Genomic DNA, 23,679 nt, shown 5'->3' with positions numbered 1-23,679 from the left:
AGAATCGGACACTGAACAGAGATGCGCCAATCACAGACTAAAGGATGTAAGGCTGGAGAGACCCATGCACCCAAGCCGACCTGGGTACTCCAACATTCTCCCTATTCAGCTGATGCTCAGAACAGTCTGTTGGACAAGCCAAGAGCAACCTGACCAGAAGGCTTATACCCAACATTGTTTTCCCCATCACTTTCCTTAAGAACCCAGCTCTTCCCAGCTTTATACAATTAAATAGGAGAAAGACAATAGCAAAAAACATACCATCTTTCCACAAGTCACCAGACAGATCTGAACGTACAGTGGAGATGTGTCAGATGAGTTAGGAAACACCATCCTAATACAGTTAATTTTCAGAAGATGCCCTTTAATATTATATTACTCTGCTCTAAATTTTGAAGTCCATTTGAAAGCTACTGCAGCATCGCAGCTCTGCTCAGTCTACTAGCTTGCCGTGCATCAAGCAATGACAAAAATGAATGCGGGAAAGAAACACAGAAGCAGCATTTTACAACAGCAGTTTTTCACACAGCTCTCAGCCTACCAGGACAGCAATGCTACTTAAATGGTCAAGTGTGGGGCTGGGCTTTTTTTGCATGCACTTACTCTTCCTGATTACCATCAGCTTGTGGGTTGTTCTTATCTGCGAGCAAATTAATATGAATATATCCAAACTTTTGAAATGGGCATTATATTATGCAAAATATGAGCCAGACCAGAATAGCATTTCTGGAGCCATTCCCACTCCTGGATTGATCAGTACAAACAAAACTCTCCATGACTGGAGGCATAATCAGTAAAAATGGCTAAAACATGTTCTTTTGAATTATGCCAGTCTTTTTTTTTTAATATCAAAAGTAATTAGTTTTTTTGAGTACTACTATTACTGACTGCTTGCTTACTACATCCCCCACCTTTCTTCTTCTTTTTTTTTTTTTTTTTTTTTTTTAATAGAAATGGGAACAATTCTCATCTCTGCTCTGCAGCAGAGAGACTGCAGCAGAGAACAATCTGCTCTTGTGGCAGAGCAATTCGAGCTTCAAGCAGCATCTTGGAGAAGGGCTTCAGGAGGAAGCCAGAAACCCACAAACTGCTTGGAGTTTTCTCCCAAGGAAACTCCCTCTGCCCTAAAAACAGCAGCAGAAATCTGTTCCTCTTGAACCGTAACTCCTCACCGGGGAGGGATAGCAGGGGCTGGTTTCATTGCAAACCATTCATGGGCTGAAGGTTTTATCAGATCATTTTCGGGTTTTGTGTTTCCAGCGGCTAAGAAGCCTGGACAAAAGGTGAACAGGCACTACATAGGACTGCTTTTCCAAATACACATTTGGTCTAGTTACCAAGGTAAATATTGTAAAGGCTGTATTATTTTTTTTTATTTCTTTCTATGACCTGGTGAAAGTAAAATTTCAAGAGTCCTTGGTAAATATAAAAACTTGAAATATTTGGCATACATTCCTTATACTGTGTTGCAGAGAAACAAAACTGGTTTGTTTGCTCAGGTTTTGAAATAAAAACTACCTCATTTCAAGGCTTAACTTAAAGCACGAACATTCCCATTTTGAAATCTTTCTCGTAAAACCTTACGACACAGAGTAAAACATACCTAAACAAGATTTTATTTATAATATTTTTAATAGCCATTTTGGGGGATTCCCAAGATGGAAAGACAGTCCAGCTGGGACCTGACGTAGCTCTGCTGGAGTGGGAACACCTGGAAGGATTAACCACTGCTGCTAGGGGATGGCACATCTTTTTGAAATACAAAGCCCTGTCCTAGCTCATATTTAAAGTTTCATTCAGAACAATCTCAAGATCTGCTGTACAAGCACCTCCACCCTTCAGGAAGATGCATGCCTGTCCCTGTCAGAAGACTTCTAAAACCGTCGCTACGTATCAGTTTGTTAGCTGCTGCTTTAAACACAGCAGCATCTATAACAAAAAGATTGACTGTGTTTCCAGCCGATTAAGTGTTATTCTGTCTTAAGGCTTCCAAGGACTAATAAATAATTTCTGTTCCACTTTGCAATCGGTGCTAATGATCAGCATAGCTTAGAAAACAATTCCAGCAGCTCAGCTAATAAAGCTATGTACTGCAACACTGATACTTCATGTTGCACATCCATTAGACATTTCCCGAAAGCTAATGTAGCCATTTGTTGCTGTAAGGAGGCAGAACACCTGGAGCCTGCTCTGGCAAAAGGATTCAATGGGGGTGAAGCCAGCCCACATGTAAACTGGGGCTGCAAGTTTTATTTGAGTGAGATTAATTTTGTACAAGCAAACCATTGCAGTAACTACTCACAGCTTTTGATATTGCTATGGAAATCAATTCTTTTGGATAACTAAAAGCAAATTTAGAAGAAATCACGTTGATCCTTTAAATTTATTTCATGCTAATTCCAAGCCATTTAATTTATGTCTTAAAAAGAGAAATATCCTCTGTTCCTCAGTTACACAAAACACCTCCTTGTTTCAGCTCACAACTGGGCCTCTGCTGCCTGCCTGATACGTGGCAAAAGGTACATGCAACCCAGCTCCTCCCAGTCTGCCACAAAATTTGGAAAACCAGGGAAAGTCACTGCCCAGCAACAATCCTCCCAACTATTGCATGGCCTAGATCGGCTTTTGCAGCTGAGTACTGTCCTGACAGGTCATGTCCCCTCAACAACAAAAAAAAAAAAAAGAAACTGGTTACAGATTGCCTCATGTCAAGTCATATACCAAAAGTGAAACTATCCTACATCAATGCTGGAGTGCAGCAGTGCAGATTTTTTGCCATCAGTACCCAACCAGCAGTGCAGCTGATGCAGAAACAGTGCTCGCAGCAGGAGAGAACCCTGAGCTGCAGAACAAGTTGAAGTCCCAAAGCAAATGGGGGTATAACCATGGATCATTAATAATCCATTATTATAAGCCATTAATCTCTCTGTGCCTCAGCTTTACAGCATGGGTTTTGAACATATACTTTTGATGCACCTAATAATTATGCCAGATTCAAAATACAAAAGAGAAAACTGTGAAAGTATTTAAGAAAAGCAGATGAGATCAATCATCACTCGCAGGAAGATAGAGCTGGGACAGTAACTCCATCCTTTGCAAAGAATCCTTTAAAACAGAGAGATTAGATAGCCTGTTGGCGTTTTTTTTAAGGCAAAGTACAACTAATAGGGTAAAAAGCCATTCCTGCCATGAGGGAGAAATGCTGCTGCCCTGTACAATTACAAAGGTGCTCCTACTTGCCCATGCACGCCAGGGAGCCAAGCCGGGGAAGGACACAGGCCAGAAAGCAGGCTGTGAACTGGTAGTTACCAGTAAGTTTTATCCCCCCATTTTGAGCCACAGGAGGCAGTTCTCAGCTGCTCCAAGGCAAAATCAATCATTGTGCATCTGATTTGCCAAAATAGTTAAGCAGCACTGAAGTAACCACGTGTGAGGTGGGAGCTGAGCTGGGGTCGCACAGCATCCCCAGTCCCTCTGCCCCCAAGCTCGACAGAGAGCACAAACATCTCCCCCTCACCCTCCTGCTCATCTCTTGGAACAGCAACAGGCATCTACATGTTGTAGCAGCTCTTTAAAATTAAGTGCCAAAATATTACATATTTTCAGGGATGCTCCAGCCATATATAGGCATAAACATGAGCGCAACAAAACGTCTTTCCTTGTCATGCCATGCAAAACCACCATAATCTGTATTTCATAAACTCTCTTCAAAGCACTTTGTTGTATATTGTTAGACACGTTATTTTCTATAGCCCCAGAACCTGATGAGCGGAAAGAAAATAAAAACTACATTAAAAGCAGCCCCTGCAGCAGAACCTCTCCTAGTTAATAAAATATACTAATTCCCCTGACTCTAACAGAGGTCAAAAAAGTAGCAGCTCAAGACGTGCCTCCAGTCTGCAGCTTCGCTCACTGTTGAGCATCTCTGAGCACATATACTCCTGACCCGCTCAGGTCTTACAGAGGCATCTCAATGAGGGAAACCCTTCAGTGCCGTTTCAATGCATGACCAGGAAAACCTGACATCTCCTTGCATTTTCCCTGACAGAAACCCCAGCGAGCTGTTGACTGACAGCCTGTACCAGCTTACCAGCATGCCATGCAGCTCTCAAACACATCTCTCCACCAATACACACATGGCCATTCCCTCTCTTGCTATATTCTGCCAACAAACCTCACAGAGCGTGCATGTGTACGTGCCCAGAGACACCCACCACTAATGTTATCCTGAAGCTGAAGGATGTGCACCTTCCCATATGGGAAGCTCCAAACCGGCAGTGACAGTGACCAGTCAGGCTGTCAGCCCATGGCTGCTTCTCATCTACACACCAAACATGGGTGATTTTGGGTGGGCACTGGGGTAGGGCGCTGCTTGACCATCAAAAAAATGGATTTCAGGCATTACTCACACATTCACACTTCACATTCCGTTGTTTACTTATTACCAGCTACCTCAAGTAACAGAAAAGAGCTTCAGCTCCTAATGGCCCCAATTACAGAAGTAATAATTGCCTGTATTGAATTGAATTTAGTTTATTCATCAATATTCATGTGCATGACTTGGAAATTAATTTCCCATTCACATTTTTTTTATAACAAAGCCAAATCATTTGGATGCTCACTTAAAGGTAGCAAATAATGGAGGCATTTAAAAATGTCCTTTAGCTACTGCTTTTTAGGCCATTATTTTGCTCTGCTCTGTTGATGATAAATCTATATGTTAAATTAAGAAACCACATTTGACTCCATCTAGTTCTGTTTCTTGTAATACTAATGGATTTTATAATCCTCCCAGCTCAACAGATAAACTAACTTTTGACAGGAGGTCAACTTGTTTCATTTCTTTTTCAACCCCTCTCTGGATTTGCCTACGTTTGGAGTTAACTCAGGAAGAGTGAATCCCATCATTTCCAGCATGGTCACCCCCACCTGAAATGCCAGTGTCTCACTCCTCTCAGACAAGCAGCGATGAGGCAGCCTCGTGGCCAGGTCCAAGAGAGTCATCTCAAGCATCTGGATATATTCTTTTGAATCATAAAACATTTATTATTATCTCTTTGGCAAGAATGCGGGAGAGCAGCACGTTTGCCCCACACCAACCTCCACCTGATTGCAGCACAACCTCTCTTTCTTGATCAGTTTGTCAAGTGGGCCAAAAATGCAAGAGGAGGCCTCACCTCTCAGACTCACTGGTTTCATAAGCGTGTTTATGAAAAAAGAATCACACATTCCTTCATCCCAGACAGGACGAGCCCAACAACAGTCAGCATCTCTTTCTAACACATTCTTTTCCCATACTTCCCACTTATTTACTTAATTAGTTATGTTTTACAGACAGCACCATCATCAGGGTTTCTTGAAAGGCAGCAAACATAACTGTTTATTAATAATTGCAAACACTCGTGGCAATTTGTTAAGACCCCCAGGTGGGGGGAAATACTCAAGCCCCTTAAGGAACAACTAATTACCAGCAATGCCGCAGCAGTCCCCATTCATTTCATTATGCTGCACGCTCTCAGCCTGGGCACCCTGTCACGTATGCACAGTGAAGAAGGGGTAAACACACTTTTAATCCTTTCATTATTATTTTACAGCTCTACTTGAATGAGCTGCAAAAGCCCTGATTTTTCTTGCAATTAGGCACATCCTAATGAAGGGAGGGACCACCTGCATTTACAGTCTTGCAGATGTCTCCTGGAAGAAGGCAAAACACTCCTTGAGGTCACCAGCCATTTTCCTGTAAACTCAGTGGTTTTAGAGAGTGTTTTAAAATTAGAGGCTTGCTTTCCCTAGGTGAGAGACTGTAATGAAGGAAAGCATAATTTTCTCTGTACTCCTAATTAAAAGCTCAGCTAGGACAAGTGTTTTGCTTCCGTGAGGTCTGCTCTATGCTAGAAAATTATCATCCCATTTGAATCCAGTTGCATGCAATCAAACCCAACTGTCATGAACCTCTAGACAGCCACACGGCCATGAGAGGAGAATTGCCATCCAGCCACCATTCAGTCCATCAGGGTGTCATCAGACTGAGGTGACATAGTACAGGCTGGCCCACGGCAGCTGTGAGCCACACCATCATGGCTTTAATCCCTTCTACCTGCATGCAGACATGCCAAGGGCCCAGAAACACAAGCCTGGGAACGCTATTCCAAGTTAAGCTCTCCACAACTGCTAAATAAAATCAAATTAAAAAATTAACCATAATTTTCATCCAGACTTTAATCTGCAATGCTAAAAGGACACTCTGAAACACTTCTATAACCTTTCTTCTCTTTGCATGGAGGAGAGGGTCCTGGTTTGATAGCACCAATGCACGATAGCATTTGCTTGCTGAACTCCCAAATATCATTTCATATGCCACTGTGAAAGCCTCCCAGCACTTCCAGAAAAGTTGCAGGGGTGTGTGTTATCAGGATGGTCCCACCTTCAGTAGAGGGTGATCAGATGCCACCTACAAAGGGAAGCTCTTTCCCAATTTTATGAACAGGAACACAAATAGGCACAGTAAAGACTAACAGTGATTGTACCTTCACCAAGAAGGATTAGTTATGTGTGGTAACACTTTCCTGAGCTGATGGCACCCCCTCCTTGCACCAAGCTCTCCAAAACCTGTTCGGTGGATGCTACACAGCTTATTTTACTGATGTAGCACTCCTGTTGATACCAACTAAAAAATGGCATCAAAATGTTGACTAGATTTATACTGCAACATCTCAAGGATAATTGCCTGCACCGACCACGTCAAGCCATTGTCATCCGCTTGCCTTTATGCCATCATTTCCAGCATTGTTTCTCTTTTGGTTTTGTCATGTATATATTATGATAGAGCAACTGGAAAGGACAAAATGGGAAAAATGTACTGCAGGACCTATCACACAGCTACCACTAAAAAAAAGCATATATTAATACAAAAAGCTGTACCAATGGTTCCTCCCCTCCCAGGCTTTTGTACCAAATTATTTTCTCTGAGTACTTCTCCTTCCCTTTTTCTCCCTACTCTTCACACACACACACACACTTTCTTTCCTTGTTTCCTTCTATTTTGAGGGTAAATAGTTGCTTCTTAACTACACCGTAGGTACTGGACTTGACAAGCAATTAAAGCAAACAATTTCCACTCATCTAACATTGCCAAATTAGTCATCTGCCATCTGCTCTATCATGTGGCTCTCCTTGAGGTCTTGCTGTGAATCTGGAAGTGCCCGCTCCGAGGAGGAGACAGCAGATAAGCCTCCAAGCTGGCGAGGAACCCAAGCGGTGGAGGTGACACGGGAGTGAAACATGGCCCTGCACTGCTCACTGCCGCCCCCATCAGGCCAGCTCCAAGGAGGTGCTTGCTAGCTCCTGTAGCCAAATTGGCAAATTACTGGCATGCAAGTTGTGACAGATATGCATTTAAAATTTAAGGTTTCTTATATGGCCACCTATATACAGTATGGTAGCTTTAGGAGGAGCGTGGAATTTTCTTACTGGATACAAAAAATAACTTACTTTATGAAATATCTTCAGCATTTGCAATTTAGTTCCCAATGAAGTACATAACCTAAACAAGCAATTAATAGACATCATCTAAGAAAGATTTGAGAGGTCTCTACTTCCAACACCTGGCTTAGTTCAGGTAGGGCCTCATTTGAGACAGTTAAAAGGTTTTCAAATAGCTCTGAAATACAGCACTGGTCTCCTCTGCCCTCCAACTTCTAAGTACTGGCAGGACCTTTCTCTTTTGCCAGATTTCCAATTTAGCCTCCTTACTGGGTCTCCCAGTATGATCAAGAATATCACCAGCACCCCTTTTCCAACTGACCTACGTTTCCTCCCCGAGGAAATTAAATACCACTTCAGAGTGCAAGTTAGCACACGCAAACATTGCCATTGCTCTGAACCATCACACAGAGGAATTGCTCTCCCTGTTGTTGGTGAAGACCATTACAGACAGCCTAATCTTGCACTAGTCTCCAGTTCAGCCACTTGAGTGCAGCACTCAAAATTATGCTTGTGAATCTAGCTCTTAATAGCAAGAACCAAAATCTTTCCACACAGTACCAAAGACCATCACCAATGCTTTCTAACATTAGTAAGCAGATAAACGATCGTAATACAAGGCCACATGTTCTTAGGCAGCTAAACACAGAGCGAAGTGCCAAGCTGAAGGCCTAAGAGAGCTTACAAACATTGTTCTCCCCACTTTCCAACCCTCACCCTTCTCAAGTCCCGTTTCAGCACAGCAGCTCGTGAGATCCGTCTCCCTCCATCACTGCATCACGGCGTATTCTGGCCCCCTACCAGAGCAAAGTGGTAGAAATCTCTACAGATCTCAGTAGCGAGAAGGATCTGGATTGTTTTTACAATGCCAGGGAAGGAGCGGGGGCGAAGATGATGGAGGACAAACCACAAGCACCAGGTGAACACATACACGGTTAGGAACAGGGGGAGCAGAGGGGAGCCAGGCACTTGGACTGGGTTTTTGTATGTGTGTCTTCAACACAAATAAATTTAGTGAGGGATACCAGTAACATCTGCTGTGAGGCTGGCCCAAAATCATTTCCCAGCTCACAAACCAGGCTGCTTTGCTGGGGACATGAAGGGCTCCTTCCCCCCCCGCAGTGCTCTCCTGGGGGCCCAGGGGTGCTTAGCTTGCACAGAGCACTGCCACAGTGCTATGGAGGCAGCTGTCTTCCCTAGCAGCTCCTGCCACTCCACCAGGACTCATGCAGCTCCACGACAGCCGGGGTCCTTCGCCTGCCCGCTTTTTTTTTTTTTTTTATCTTCCCCAGAGGGCCCCTGAATACCGCAAGCATTCACTCAACTTAAATGCATTTTAATTAACATTGTACAAACACACCAAGTTTGTGTGTGCACAAGGGAGCGCATTCATTCAGCTTCTGCCTGATTCTCAGCCTGAGAAATCCAGTGGGAGCGCTGGCAGCCGCTACGATGGCAACAGGATTGCAATCCTCGCTGCCTGTACAATATTTAAAATACACTTGGCAAAATGCACACAAGCCCTTACATCCTACTTACTAGTATTTAAGCACCGTTTATGCAAAAGATACAGCTCAGACAGGGTAGGTGGGACAGGTGCTTTTATATCTGCTGATGTAACTGCGGGTAATTAGTCACCCCTAAAGCACACAGCAACCGCTGCGCCACATCGTTACAGGGTAAGCACAAGCCACTTGTGACATAAAAGAAGATCTCCCACAGAAATTTTTCCTGCATTACATTAGTAATTATCACCTAACCCAAATACCACCTAATAAAATGATTAAAATAACCATGAAATTTAAACATATGAAGAAACGGACTGCTTCAGAGAGAACAGCCTCCCCAGATTCTGGCAATGATGCAAGACAAAACAGCAGCGGGGCTTAAAGAAAAAGTCCATGGAAAAACATTCAGGAAATAAAGCAAACCAACATCTCACGGGGAGCACCTGATATGGCTATGCTAGGGCTTGGGTGTCCCCATCAACCAGGCAAGAGCAAACCCAATGTTTTGGAGCTGCTTTGCCCAAGTGCTTCAAGGTGACCGTACAACACCGGAGAATGTGGTTAAAGAAACTACCCTATTTTAGCCGATGCGCATAGGTCTATTAAGTTGAAACCACATGGAGTTTCTTTTTCATTGATGAAAATAACAGGCTCTTGAGCAACACGATCACCTTGTCAAGCAGACAGGAGAATTCAGCTCGTGTAAGACAGCTGAAACAGTAATTACTTAAACTTGGAAGTCCTACTACAGACGAGGGGAACTGCGTTGCAGTTGCAGGGAGAAGCAGGGGCTGTGCTGAGGCTAGCTGGGTCCATGGGTGGATGCTGCACTTCATCTGGAGCCAAACCACACCGGACCTGGGAACAGGGAACAGGTCCCTGGGTCTGTGGTGGTCATATACATTAAGGTCATCAAGTCAAAGAATTAAAGTGCTCTCTTGCACAAGCCTTCCTTAAACCAATGGTCATATTTTCCTAATTGCCCACAGCTAAACTAAGTAATTAAATGCCTATGTTATTTAACCAAGTGCTTTCAGACACCGATTTATAGGCAGGAAGAACAAACTTTCAATAACTAAAGTCTACACAAGAACCTTTTTTACTCCTATACATTACATCTAAAACCATACAGCCTAGTTTTAAGCTAGTATCTTCTGCCACAGACAATCTTTCATCTGTTGTAGTTCATGCCCATTTTGCACAAACAGCTTCATACAGGTTGCTAAGCATGTACGGCACTGCTGCCAGGTATGCTTAGAGGTGGTGCAAGTGAACACCAAACTTCCACCTTCTCAAACCTGCATGTTTTGAACCAAGTCCTGGATTGCACAATTTAAATTAAACATAACAAAAATAAAGAGCTAAATGAAAGCCTGACCACCCAACAAATTCTTCCAAGGCCGCTGAGGGCTTCGGCTCTTGTGAACAGCAGCACAGTGGCCATTTGCGGGTATGGTCATGCCGTATAAAACCATACCTCTACCACTACTGAGAGGTTTTTCCCATTGCTAAGAAAGTAAAGCGACTACTTTTTAACCTCACCGAGACTGCTGGCATAGGCTGCTATTAAATCTGTACAAAGGGGGCAGAGGATGGACTTGCATTTGAATTGATAACCTCATTGTACATGAACAGTATATTCAGGGCAAACACCTGCAGTGCTGAAGCTTCTGCCTATTTTAACTAGGAGGTGAGGACTGCGTGTCTGCATTTGATGAGCTTCCAGTTTGTCTCATTGACTATTTAAAAATGAGTGAGCTGGCAGCTGAAATCACAGACTGACTTGCCCCTCTTCATGCATTTCCTACTGAGCCTTTGTAAACGGTTTAACTTTCCAAGGCTGCAAGGGGACATGGGGCGAGTCAAAGCTGCAGTGAAATTGCTCCTCAAAGACCCTTCCCCTGCAGTCAAATCTGGCAAAGCGACTTCAAAATCTCTAATTGTTTTCCTTGCCCAACCTATTGCTGCGCTGCACTAACTCAAGGCCTATTTATTTTTTATTTCATGTACTTTCAGAAATCATCCCAAAAGGTAAGTTCTAAGTAACCATACTTGTCAAAATCACGTATTATGAATTCTTTACAGATCAGTTTGCTGAGGTATGCTCCCTGTTAATACTTTCCATTTGGCTTTTTAAAATGCACTCTATATATATTTTATAAATGTTTGGGTTTATTCCTGCCCCCCTGCCCCAGAGAATGCCCTTAAACTTCTGTTCATTGATTGTGACGGTATCAATTTGTAAAGGTCAACAGAAAGCTTCTCTGACAGCTGAACTCAGAAAGCGGTTTTTAAATGAGCTGTTTTTCTTCCTCTACAGAGCAAGATGCCAACAAAATCAAAACCTAACGTCTTTATTTCACTGGCCTGACCAGTGGCTTTGATAGGCTTTGAATCTCTGATGGCTGCTGAACACTCCTTGGATATCTGAGCTTGTTTGAAGGTCTTAAAAAATAACAAGTGAAAAAGCAGATTGATGAAGAGAAAAAGAAGAGAAAAGAGAAAGATTTATGAAAAGAAGAACATTAATTTGCTGCTCCTCTGAAAACCTCTGCAGACCTTGGGTAACAGAGCTCCCAGGGATTCTCACACAAATGTCACCACGGCGTGGGTTTGGCCTTATGCATCCTTTTATCATACGTGAATAACCTACATTTTGCACTTAAAAAAACCCCCCAAAACATAACAGGCTGGCTAGTCAAGAAACAGACTCTGCCAACTTATTTTGATGCTTGCTTCAGATTTGTATTGAGAGAACAGTGTATTTTGTTTGGCATTGTGATCAAAAGCCTCTTCAAAAGGCTTCTGCCCTCCCCCCCCATCCCACAGTTTACCGAACATCTCAAATTCATAACCATTGAAAGTAGGGCTGCACAATTTATGACACTGTTATACATGAAGAAAATATGCCATAAATCAGAGAAAACAGTTATATAAATGAACATAAAAGTGCAGGGAAATGTCACAAGATAGCAATAAAGTATCTTCCAAATGGTAAATCCCAGGAGCAGAAGCACCATTAGTTTTGAATCCTCCACTCGGCAACAGCAGGACTGGTTTATCACTGGAGTAATCAGTACTGGAGCTTGCCTCCCTTAATAACTGCAGTTTCAGGCAAAACTGCACACCCTTGGCGGGGAATCAGGGAAGGCAGGAGAAAGCAAAGACAGCGAATGCACATCTGCGCTCACAGCATCACACAAACCAGTCATAAGTAACACTGTGATGCCATGGGTTTTCCCCTGCTGCTCTATGTGGAACGCAGGAACACATCACATGTAGCTTTTCCCACGTATATACACACACATATACACACACACATATATATAAAAATATATATATATAAATATAAAATATGGTTGGTCTTTTTGGAGCCTGCGTGGCTATTTTCTTGGCCCTTTTTCACTGAAACACAGAAACTGTGGAGGGCTGATTCTTGTTTTACCTGCAAGAAGAGAGATGCCCACCCCAGGGCAGCCAGCCAGGTCTCCTTTGCAGGCATGGCAAAGAAAGCTGCTTTAGCAAAAAGACAGCAATGCAGAACAGGCACAGACCTTGCCTGGGGAACCAGCTGCCCAAATCCACTGGCCAGACCTCGCCAAGGGCCCAAGGAGGCTATGGCAAATATGGCAGTCCTGGGAGGAAGTCATAAGAGACTGGAAGAGCAGGGTGAGGGGTTTAACGCTGCAAATGGCCATAAAGCCTTTCACTGACTTCCCAGGCCCCAGCTCAGGCTGCCAGCTGGTATTCGGTCATTTTTCTGCAAACACTACCAGCAGCACAACGGACACATACCAGCAAAATGCCAAGGAACTTGTTGGGATGAAGGAAAGGCAATGCCTTGTAAAACACTGGAGCTGCCCCAGGAACAGCGGTAACAGCACCAGGAGAATCCGGGCACAGATTAAAGCTTCAGCCAGTAGCATACAGAGAGCAGGAGAAAATCACTCCGAGACTGAGTATGGTGCAGAAGACTCCCACCCCGACCACCTGTGATCCTTCCTCACAAGGGATTCCTCCCTTGCCATGCTGCTTGCTCCAGCAAGGCCACCGGTAAACAATCCAGAGCAACCACCAGCTTGTGCCCTTGGGCTTATTTCTTATGGCTGTAGGCAAGACATTCCCTGACCCTTTCCAACTCAGAAAATTCCCAGACTATTCCTGACCTCTTAAGAGGACATTTACGGGCACCTTGATCCTGCAAAGGGCGACCGTTAGCTCACTGTTAAAATAAGGTGTCCCAGTGATGCGCCAAAATAATCTGTTTTCTGGTTCTTAACCCAAGGCAAGGGGGATGAAAGGAAAAGACACAGCAGATGGCTCGTTGCTTTTTTTGAAGATGTGAATGACATATTCCCACAGACCAAAAGCAGCTTCATATTCCTGCCTCTCACAAGAAGGTGACAGTGTTTCTGCCCGAAGACCTCCCCGCCTGATTTTATTTTCATAAACAAACACCGAGAAAGGTGGATGAATGACAGGCGCCTCACTCCTCAACACTGGGTAGAAAGCAACAGGCACGTTATTAGCAGCCTCATTAAGAAGAAAGGGCCAAGAAGCAATTTTCCCAATGCAAGCCCTCTGTGAGGAGGCTGCTCTCGGGGTCCCCGCTTCATTAATACCTTCCTCTTGCTTGCTCCACTTGATGACCCAGTTCACTTGAACCTGGGAAATGGGAGGGAGGTGGGAAGGGGAGCCCCGGCGGGGGACACAGGGCGCCCAGCATGTGATCCCAGCCAAACCGTGTGCCGGGGGCTTTGGCCACGGCCGTGTGCTTAAGTGATGCGGGAGCACGTCCAGCCGGAGCGGCTCAGTGCAAATTTACCCATTGCAAAATGTCCTTGAAGCTGCTTGCCTGTGACGGGTAAATGGCAGTGAAGGTCAGTGAAGCTAATTTGATGGTAATGAGCCTGGCGCTGCACCTCTTGCTGATACAGTGGCCCCATCCTTAAAATACCCACACCCATCCCAAAACCATCTCACTGGCCACAGAGAAGTTCCCAGGAGCAGGGCTCCCTTGTTTTCCCTTCTTAATACTGTGCTTGCTAAATGCATTTGGTTTTTATTACAACCACCAAAAAAAAGCACAACCCAGCTAGGACTGCTAGGAACAGCTTAATTAATAAAAATTAGCTGCAGCACAATTGTGATTCAGGTGGCTGTTTTGGAGCATGAAGGAGAAACTTGACACTTTTGCTTGTGTGCACGGACATAAGAAATTCCATGCAAAGTTAATGGAAACTGAGCGGGTGAGCGACGCTGAAATTCAAATGTACTGTAAAATTACTAAATTATTTCAATGTCACAGGAAGGTGTCGCGCTACTTCCAGGAGTATTAGCCCTTGCAGAGTTTTAATAATATTTGGTCAAACACCTCAGAAACGCATCACTGGGATACTATAAAATCACTGGGATAATACAAAATATTTTCATATTTTAGAAGGGGGGGGAATCCCTGTTTACAGCAAAGGGGAGGTGACAGACTTGAAAAGACCCCTGATGGGATGAGACTTCAGCAGATCGGGGGGGCACATGGGGTGCCAGCCCCACGCTCCCCAAAGCCACCCAGTCCCTGCCTGGCAGCAGATGCCCCAGAGGGGGCCTGGTAGTCCCCTCCTCGTTGAGAAGGGGAAGGACACTTTATGAAATTGCGGTTGTCTAAAGTGGTCGAAACACCTGCCAGTCATGGCAGATTCATTGGCCGCGCTCCCCACAAGGAGGGCTGCATCTGAGTGCCTCTGCCTTAATTAGTGTCACCACAGTCAGATGCAATTTATCTTTAAATATACATGGGGAATATGAAGACAGTCCCAATGACTACTTTCAAACAAGAGGAAAAAGGTGGAGGCTTTAAAGCTTTCTGGTGGAGAACAAGGGAAATTCTTAGCTGGAGAATGAGTAAATACTCTCTGCTATTAACAGAGAGTATTTCCTGGCTCCTGGAGGGACAGCAATGGCTGGCTTCATCTTATTAAAAATAAACGAAACAAAAAAAAGGATAAAGTGACCCTACAGGATCAAGTTTTGAAAGCATGAAAAAGCACAGAAACACGCATCCAGTTTGCATGCTAAATGTGAGTACACAAAGGGCTTTTGTGCAAGGCAAGCTAGGCAGCTCCAGGTATGCCTGTGAAACTTGGCGTAAAAACTGCGCACACATACATAGACTAGTTTTCACAAGGCTTCTCACAGCTTTGCATGGAGACATCATCTTGATCTTAAGAAAACACATGTCCTGTACGGATCAGTAAAGTACCTGTATTCTCTGGCAAAAGAGAACATACCATAGCCATCTTGCAGGCTGAGGGAATTCCAGGTGGCAATGCCTGGCCAGGAGGGAATATGTTTGGAGGTCGTTGTGATACTGCAGCTAGAAAACCAAGTGTTTCAGGCTCCTTACCAACATTAAAAATTGCATTTTCTGGAGTAGGTAGATCAAGAACATGTGGGCTAAAACTGGAAACAAAAGAGGGTGGCTCCTGCCCCAAAGCTGTGCAACAAATCCTACTTCAGTAAAGGCTACCTCCCTGGGGGAAAGCTATTACATACTCAGTAACATACACCTTCCTTAAAATTTAAAAAAATCTAAGCCATATTGTTGTAAAAATGTGTCTCAATGTATGAAAACTGTGCCAGGACTTCTGCCAGAGCCTTCAGATAAATGGGCCAAAAATATGCCTGCCAACAGCACGAATCCATCCTACTTGTCTCCAGCATCACCATCCGAGAGCGCACAGCTGGTTCGATGTCACCAGCGCTACCTAATGCTCAGCAGCCAAGGAAATAGAGATCACCACATCATGAACTTCCCAGCTTACCTCCGCACCTCCTTTTGTCACGTGCAGCTAGAGCATGGCACTAGGTTTTCATTTTGCTAGGTCTCTGCAAGATCCCTCATTTTGCCATGACAAATTCCCATCAAACTTAAGTTTGACAAAATAAGTCATCAAGAGAACTGGTGAGGCATCAGTGTCCTTCCCACTGGCAGTGCTGGACAAAAAAAAAAACCCCAGCATTTGATAAGCAGCTTTAGATCCTATTGTGTTACCTACATGAGGCTGAAAGGTCTGTGGCTCTCCACACCCAAGGAGAGAAGACTAGAAGAAAAATATACCTTACAGATCATTTGGCCTTAGAGAAAACGTAAGAAAACCTCTCAGGCACTCAAACTCAGACCAAGGCTTTCTCTGAAGATATTACTTGCATGTCTGTGGTCATTAATGCAGGTAATATTCCTGCTTAAGAAAAGCAGCGCTTTTGGTTTAGGTGCCTTGCTTGTCCTCAAACATGTTCCTTCCCCAGGAAGGTAAGGCTGGGCTTGAACCTAAAACTAATTGCCCCTGTAGGTTTGGTTATGAATACAACAAACCTAAGTTGAAAGTTGGGTTTAATACTTGCTCAGTTTTAGCCTGATGTGCTTCATCCCAACAGAGATTAGAACTGTTTGTCATTTAAAATACGGTGGCCCTACTCCTCCTGAAATGTTGCAGAAATCACCCAATGCAGACTCCACCATGTTCTGCAAATTTCCCATCAGGGAACTACAACCACTTGCTGAAATTAATGGTTCTCTGTTACCCTTGCCTCTAGATGAAAGGAGGCAAATCTCTTCCTCTGTGCTTGGGGACAGTGGGAAGCACCACCTAGAAAAATACAGGGCCTGGCAAACCCACCTGAGAGTGGCCCCCCCAGGCTGGGGGTGCAGAGGGTGCACCCAGCTTGCCTGGGAACGGGATACTCATTCCCTGCCTCAGCAGAAAACACAGACATGTACTGCACTGAATCCTTCCCCTCCCTCTCCCCTTTGCTCCCACTGGTGCTATATGATTAATATCACATCAAATTTGTCTTTGTACAATATCCCACCAATCTTTCTCTGTGTAATGTTCACTTTACATCAGGTGACAGTTTTAGTGATTCCTCCTTTATTTGCATGTCCCCTTGAAGAAGCCTCATTTCTCCTTCTAATCAAGTCATTAATTTTCACGAAAATCATTCCCACCCTGAGATGGCTGGATTATAATTTGTCTCTGTCACACAAATGACAAGTATCACCTCATTGCCATGCTGTGATGTTCCTCCACATACCTGTATTTGGGTAGGAAAAGCACCAAGATTATTTTTCCACAGCCATAACTGCTTTTCTCTGTGGCAGTTTGATTCTATCATGATCCTTCCTTCAGTAGTAATACTATACAGCTGCTTGCTTTTTATTTCAAAGCAGATCGTGTTCATGATTTTTTTGTAATGGGAGAAGCGGAAATGAGGGTGACAAAATTACTTTTCCTTTTTATCTCCTCCACATCCTGTTTACCAACACCTGGGATGTCAGTGCATACCCCCCTGCTGTCAAACTGATACATCTTTCTGAAACCTTTTCCCCTTCTGTAGTGTTGTCAGCACATGGATTTTCACATGCTTTAGTCACACATACAGCCCTGTACCAAAAGCTGAATACATCACAGTAAAGCAGAGTTTATGCAATCTGAAATCCCACCTGGGCAGCTCCTCCCTTTCCTAGTCTTCTTCCAATTACATCCCTTGCTCCTCCTGTATCTTTTTTGGGGGATCCAAAACTGTCCTCCCTAATTCCAGGTCACCACTCAGGAAAATCATGAAATGCCTTCAGGAAAGCTAACATGAAGCGTGGCTGTAATGGAGGGCTGTACAGTTTGCAACTCATTTCCTTTGGCACCCGTCTTTTATTATCAAAACAGCAAAACTACTAATGACATCTCCAATTTACTACAGCACTTAACACATCTCAATCTTGAATGTACTAGGAATATGCGGCAGAGAAATCAAAGACTGAAAGTCAGAGTTGCCAGACTCCTGCACCTGCATTGTGGCCACTGGACCATCTTTTCTCTCCTCCTGTCCATGAAACTTGCTTCCAACGAACAACAGTGCTCTGCCACCATCAAGCCTGCCCGACTATAAACACAGACTTTTCCAGGGGAAAGATCTTGCTCTGTGATTCACAGCATATCTGTGATTTTCTTCTGCCATTTACTATAAAGCACTAACTTGATATTAACATAGATTTTTAAGAACACTGATCAAATTCTGTCTCATCTCATGCTTCTCCTTGTGGAAAGGTACTTGAGCCCCAGAAACACCCCCGAAATCGTATTTGGAAAAAGGCTGGGGCTGCAACTCCTTCACTAGCTATTCCCAGCACACAGGATATTAGATACCAACAAATTCCAGTCCAATATCATTGAATAAATCCAATCTTTCTCTTAAAGACAGATTACTTTCACTTCATTAAAGTGTCAGGGTTTTATGCACACCCCTGAGGATTGTCCTGCCTTTTTGATTTCCCTTCTGTTGTTGTGCTTACCGTACCACCTTGTGGAGAATGCCTCAAAAAATGATGGGAAAGGAAAAGGGGAATTATTCAGAGAGGATCTGAAGACCTTGCAAGGTTTGAGTAGGGGTTTTTTTGTTGTCAGTTCAGCAGATAATTTCCACTGATGAGCCTGGATTACCTGGTTATATACTCACACAGTGCCCACAGGGTTCACACTGTTGCTACATGGTAATACTGAGCACAGCACTCCAAGGAGAGGGTTATTCAACAGAGAAGTTGCCTGGTCCTTGCCCTCAAGGTTTTTTGTGGCAATGCTTCTTCCTTTTCTGGCCTTCTCCCTTATCTTTTCTTCTGCCGCTCCTCTCCCACTGATGCCCCAGTGCGGGGTCCATCTGCATCCTCTGCACAGTCCTCATCTACAAGGCCACTCTGTTTGCTCACCCATCTCCTAAAAGCCCCCATCTCCTCTCACAATGAGCCAAACCCACTCAAGTAAGAGAAACCTGTTAAACAACAGCAACTGACCCAACACATCCAAACTACACAGCGCTGTCAGGTGGAAGCACTCTGCCAGAAATGCCATTCCTTTGGAGGGGAATTCAAATACCGCACTGGGGGCTAATTTTAGCGCTGGCAGGAGCAAACTCCAAGGCACCAATTCAGCAAATTACAGAAGCACATATTCAACTGCAAGTGTTCAAGACTCAATTGATAGCAGTGAATTGTAACCGAAAGGATTGATTTTGTGCAATACCATCTCCCACCCTGTCCTGCTCTCATAGGCTGTTATTACATTGTGTGCAAACTTTGGTCACATTTTTCCAACTTTGTAATTGCACAAATCAATTAAATTCTCAACCATAAAAAGGCAAAGTAGCAGAGGGTTTCCTAACATGTTTCATCGTTGCTGAAGAAATCAGAGTAGATCAAATGAATCACTGTAATTGAGTACCATTTCAAACCCCAACCTCAGGAAAGAATTTTTTTATTATTTTTTTTTTAAAGCTCAGAATTAAACTGACAACAAAGGTTGTGTTTTGCATTTCTGCTGTGAAATCCTCCTAATACATTTCAGTGTTTGATTTGAGATACAACACAATAGATGTAAAGCATGTGCGCAGGGGGAAAACACATGTACTTTTTAATCATTCTGAAATAAAACCTCTACAAGTGACAGCTCGCAGAACAGCAGAAAAGAACCTATTTCTGGATCTGGAGGTAATGCTGTTATTTGTAAAGGTTCAGTTGGTCTTGAAAAAAAGTAAATGTATGAACTTCGGAAAATCTCTTTTTTCCCAGCTGGGAGAAATTGTTACAATTCGTATAAAGTCTTTTAAGAAATAATGTGAAACAATACCGAGCAACACTACCCCGCAAAAATTCAGATTCATTTTGTATGATGGATTTATCTTGTTGGTCCCTAGACTAAAAACTTTTCATTCAGTTCTAATTTACTCAGCCAGGCTCCTGATTTTATAGACACGCAGCAAACTCGACACAGATAAATCACCTCGCAAAGAGCAGACCTAGAGTACAAGCAGACATTAAGCCTTTGCTCTGGTGTAAAAGCAGACAGGAAGAGAGATTTCCACGTTTTCCAGGCCATTGCATTTAACAGAAAAAGAAGTTTAATTGAAATCTCAGACATTTTCTCTTTCTTTTCCATCAGACAATTGTTATTGCTACATCACTTGATTCTAAAAGAGCCTATAACTTCAGGGAAATCACCTCTGGTAGCACTTTTTTCTTTTTATGTGTATTCTGGGTGTAACAGTATCTCCTGACTGTATTTTGCCTTCATTCTTCAGGTATCAGGCTACAGATTACTGTGACCTTACGCTGTGTATCAACAGGAAATCACTGTCTGACCAGGGATGTGTGTGAGAAGACAGCATCTCACCTGGGACCAAATTTCACGTTGAATTCAAGCCTGCTCCCCAGATGGCTCACACTTGTCCCTCGACTGCTCAAATCCATCTCTGCTCCTGGACCAACCTCGGTGAAACCCCAATTTCAAGTGCTCTGAATTGAAGAGGTCTCCAAAAAACTAAAGAAGAGAGAAAGCTACTGCAAAGGGGAGACTCACAGATCCAAAATCATTATCTGGAAAAAAGTTCAGAGGGACAGACATGGGATTCTCAATATGAAATAATCAAAGATGTGGGATCTGCAAAACCAAGAAAGAAAATAAAAGCCAGTGGAGGAATACCCAAAAAGAAAGCAAGCTAGACAGCAACATGGCTTTAAGGTCGGGAAGGTGTAAGCCACCACCAAGTCTGAAATAAAAGCATTTTCGTTACTGTTTTTATTCAGCGGCCTGGCAATCAGCAAGAACAACAGGGTTTCTTTTCTTATTTTAAACAGCATCAACTACATTAACCTCCCTGTAAGAATTCACTCCTAATTTTAAAACTTCCAAGCCTTTCTTTGGGTACTTAAAGAGCAGTCAGGCATTTAATCACTGCCTGGATTTCCGGTAGCGCAAAGAGCTGTATCCCATAGATTGAAGCATGGTTTATCTGAAGATACATTTTGACAGAAAGCAGGCCAAAATATGGGTTTCTAGGTCCTATATTTAAAGTATCTGCCTCAGAGTGTCAGATCTTAAGAGCTGTACAGGTACAAGCATTTTCCAAAAGTGATGGAAAATCTCAGTGAAAGGAAGGAGACCTTTGAGAAAATTTGGGGGTCAACCCTTTCCTGAAATTTAAAAAACCCCCAAACCTTAAAACATCAAGTCTTACTCCCTTTTACGGAGGAGAGAGAATTAGGTAAATGCCTGAAAATGTTCCATTTGCTGAAACTAGTGGAAAAAAAGAAAAAGAAAAAAAATCCAAAATAGATCACTCAAAAAACCACTCCCTGATTAAAATATACAGCATCTTGTGTTCAGGTCTGCAAGACATTTCTTGAGGATTAATGTTAGATTTTATTTTGTGTTATGTGAATTCCCTGCTGTATATTATATGCATAGCATTGTCACAAACATCAGGTAAGTAGGATCCCCTCTATCTTATTTTAACTTCATTTTGTCTGGTGAGTGGATAGAATAAGCAGTTTTTCCTCCACTGAGGATAATAATAGGAAGAATACAAAAATTTTCATCTTGGCTTGTGTCTGCATTTATGTTTTTTTACTTGCTTTTGGGATCCCACAGCAGTAACGTTCCCTGCGATTAAGTTGCGAGCCCTTTGTTGTTGGTCATGATTGATTTTTAACTCCACCACCTTCAAAATTCCCACACCCTAAAGCTGCTGCTTTTATGTTTTCTTCTCTTGCTCAGTAGAAGTTGTCTGGGGGAGAGAAGGAGGATGAGGCTGGATTGAGATTGATCATCCTCGCAGTGGTATTTGAAGATTCAAACTGTGCCTTATCTCCAGGCCCAGCAGGGAGGATGCGGTGGCAGCAGCTTTGCAGACATCAGCGGGGGCTACCTGTTCGGCTATCGAGTTTCCAAGGGTTTCAGATGGCTTCTGAGCACTAGTCATTAGCAAAACAGATATCCTCCACCGCACTCCCTCTGGAGTCAAATAAAAGCAACATCTCAAAGGGAGATGTAACAGCACCTGCCAACTTTCACCTGTTTAGGAGAGGATGCAGTAAGGAAGAGACACTTGTGACTGCTTTATTACTCAGACAAGCTTACCACAATGATTTGGGGATACTGAAAATGTTAGTGTGATTCTTTGGCTTTAAAGGAAGGCTGGACACCAAATATGCCCAAGTTAGGTAGTAGGTTTTTTAAGACTAGCTCCCAAACTGAAAACACACATTCTTTTCTGTGGTTCGAATTGAGGGAGAAAAGATCTTTTTCATTTAGTACTTGTGCAAGTCCACTGAAGTCACTAGGAATGGAGCAATGCCTAAAGCCAACCACCTTGAAGTGGGTCGTAAACCTTTCACCGTAAGTCACTCAGAGATGAGCTTCCTGTACCAGATACTGCTGAGAGTCTAAGGTGAGACAGACTGAGAACAAGAAGAATATGAAGTCCATAAAAACTTTCTACTATCAGTTTGCTTCAGATTATTTCCCAGTAAATCACAGCTCCCACTGCTAGTCCCGTAACTTCATTAAGCAAGAGGCTACATCTAGCTGGAAGATGTCCATACTGAACTGCCAGATTCAGGATTTCAACACTAGTTTTGAACAAACTGAACATCTTGCAAACCCTGTATGTTAAAACAAACCGCTCCAGTACTGTTTAGAATCAAGGATATCATTTACAGTCAGCAACAATAATTCTATAGCCTCAGAGACATGAGGAAATAATATCTCACTCGTCTCTGTATCAAGGACAGAAGTCGATTTGTTCTGCAACAACATGTATTTTCATTTCGTGAACATAAAGGTGAGCACCCTTGAACCACCACAAGCAAAGCCCTTTCATTTTGAAATTTAGATTCAGACAAAAACTAAAGTGCAAGATTGCTGTATCTTCTGAACAATCCTAAAGTTGAAGCTTACTTTTATAAGGGTATGAATGTCTCAGCCTGTGGCTCCCTAAGCTGGTACCTTGGTGAAATGAAGGAGACAGAGGCACTCAGCACTAAGGTTGAAAAGGCCGTTTGGGTGGCCACAGGAGTACACACAAATCAGTAAGACAAGCAAAACCATGGAATTTTGCAGCAAAATAACTCTAAGGAAACTTTTCATCACAGAATCAGAAGAGCAGGTCTAGAAGAGGTCCTGGGAGGTCACAGAGCCCTTCCCTCTGCCCAGCTGCATAATCCTCCCTAATATATTTTAAAGTTCTCTGTGTACTCTCACATGCTACTAAAGACTAAAATGACTATTGGATATAGTTTGTTATACATCCATACAACACCGAGTCCACTGCTAAAATGAACATATATACCCACGTGTCTCTGCTACAATCCTGCCACCTTCTGTTTCCATCTAATTTGCCCCTACTTACTTGTTGCTGTCCTAACTGCAACGCTGAAGGATCTTGAGGACTTGGACTATCTTTACATTATTTGTATAGTATCTGTGACACCTATTCCCTCAATCAGTTCTTTAATATACCATAGCATATGACAGTAAAAATAACGGTAACCAAACTAATTCATCTCTTCCTTCTGCAAATGTGAAGGAGAACATGCTGCTTGCTCTTCCCCACCCCACCTACATGGCTTTTCCACAGCTGACTTCTTACCAGTGTGAAAGGAACTTTCTCCAGCTTCTCTGATCACTGGATTTTGTAAAGGTGACTCATTACTGCAGACCATATGCAGCACCTAAGGACAAAAGGTGTCACACGCTTTGCACTGATGGTGCACGTCAACATTGCTCACCTCTTTGCAGCAATCCCAACCAAACGCTCAGCACAGCAATCTCTGCTGCAGGGTCAAGACCAGCTCCTCGCTTGAGGTCGG

At 43.3% G+C, this 23,679-nt stretch overlaps 1 protein-coding gene across 9 annotated transcripts in view; it reads right to left on the bottom strand.

The window, feature by feature from the left end:
* The window catches only part of ERBB4 (erb-b2 receptor tyrosine kinase 4), a 645,972-nt gene that overhangs the window by 399,813 nt on the left and 222,480 nt on the right, over nt 1-23,679 (bottom strand). The window lies entirely within an intron of this gene.

The sequence above is a fragment of the Accipiter gentilis genome, chromosome 1 (genome assembly GCF_929443795.1).
Source record: "Accipiter gentilis chromosome 1, bAccGen1.1, whole genome shotgun sequence".
Lineage (NCBI taxonomy): Eukaryota > Metazoa > Chordata > Aves > Accipitriformes > Accipitridae > Astur > Astur gentilis.
The sequence above is the reverse complement of the archived record's forward strand: the minus strand, read 5'-3'. Positions and strand labels throughout refer to the sequence as shown.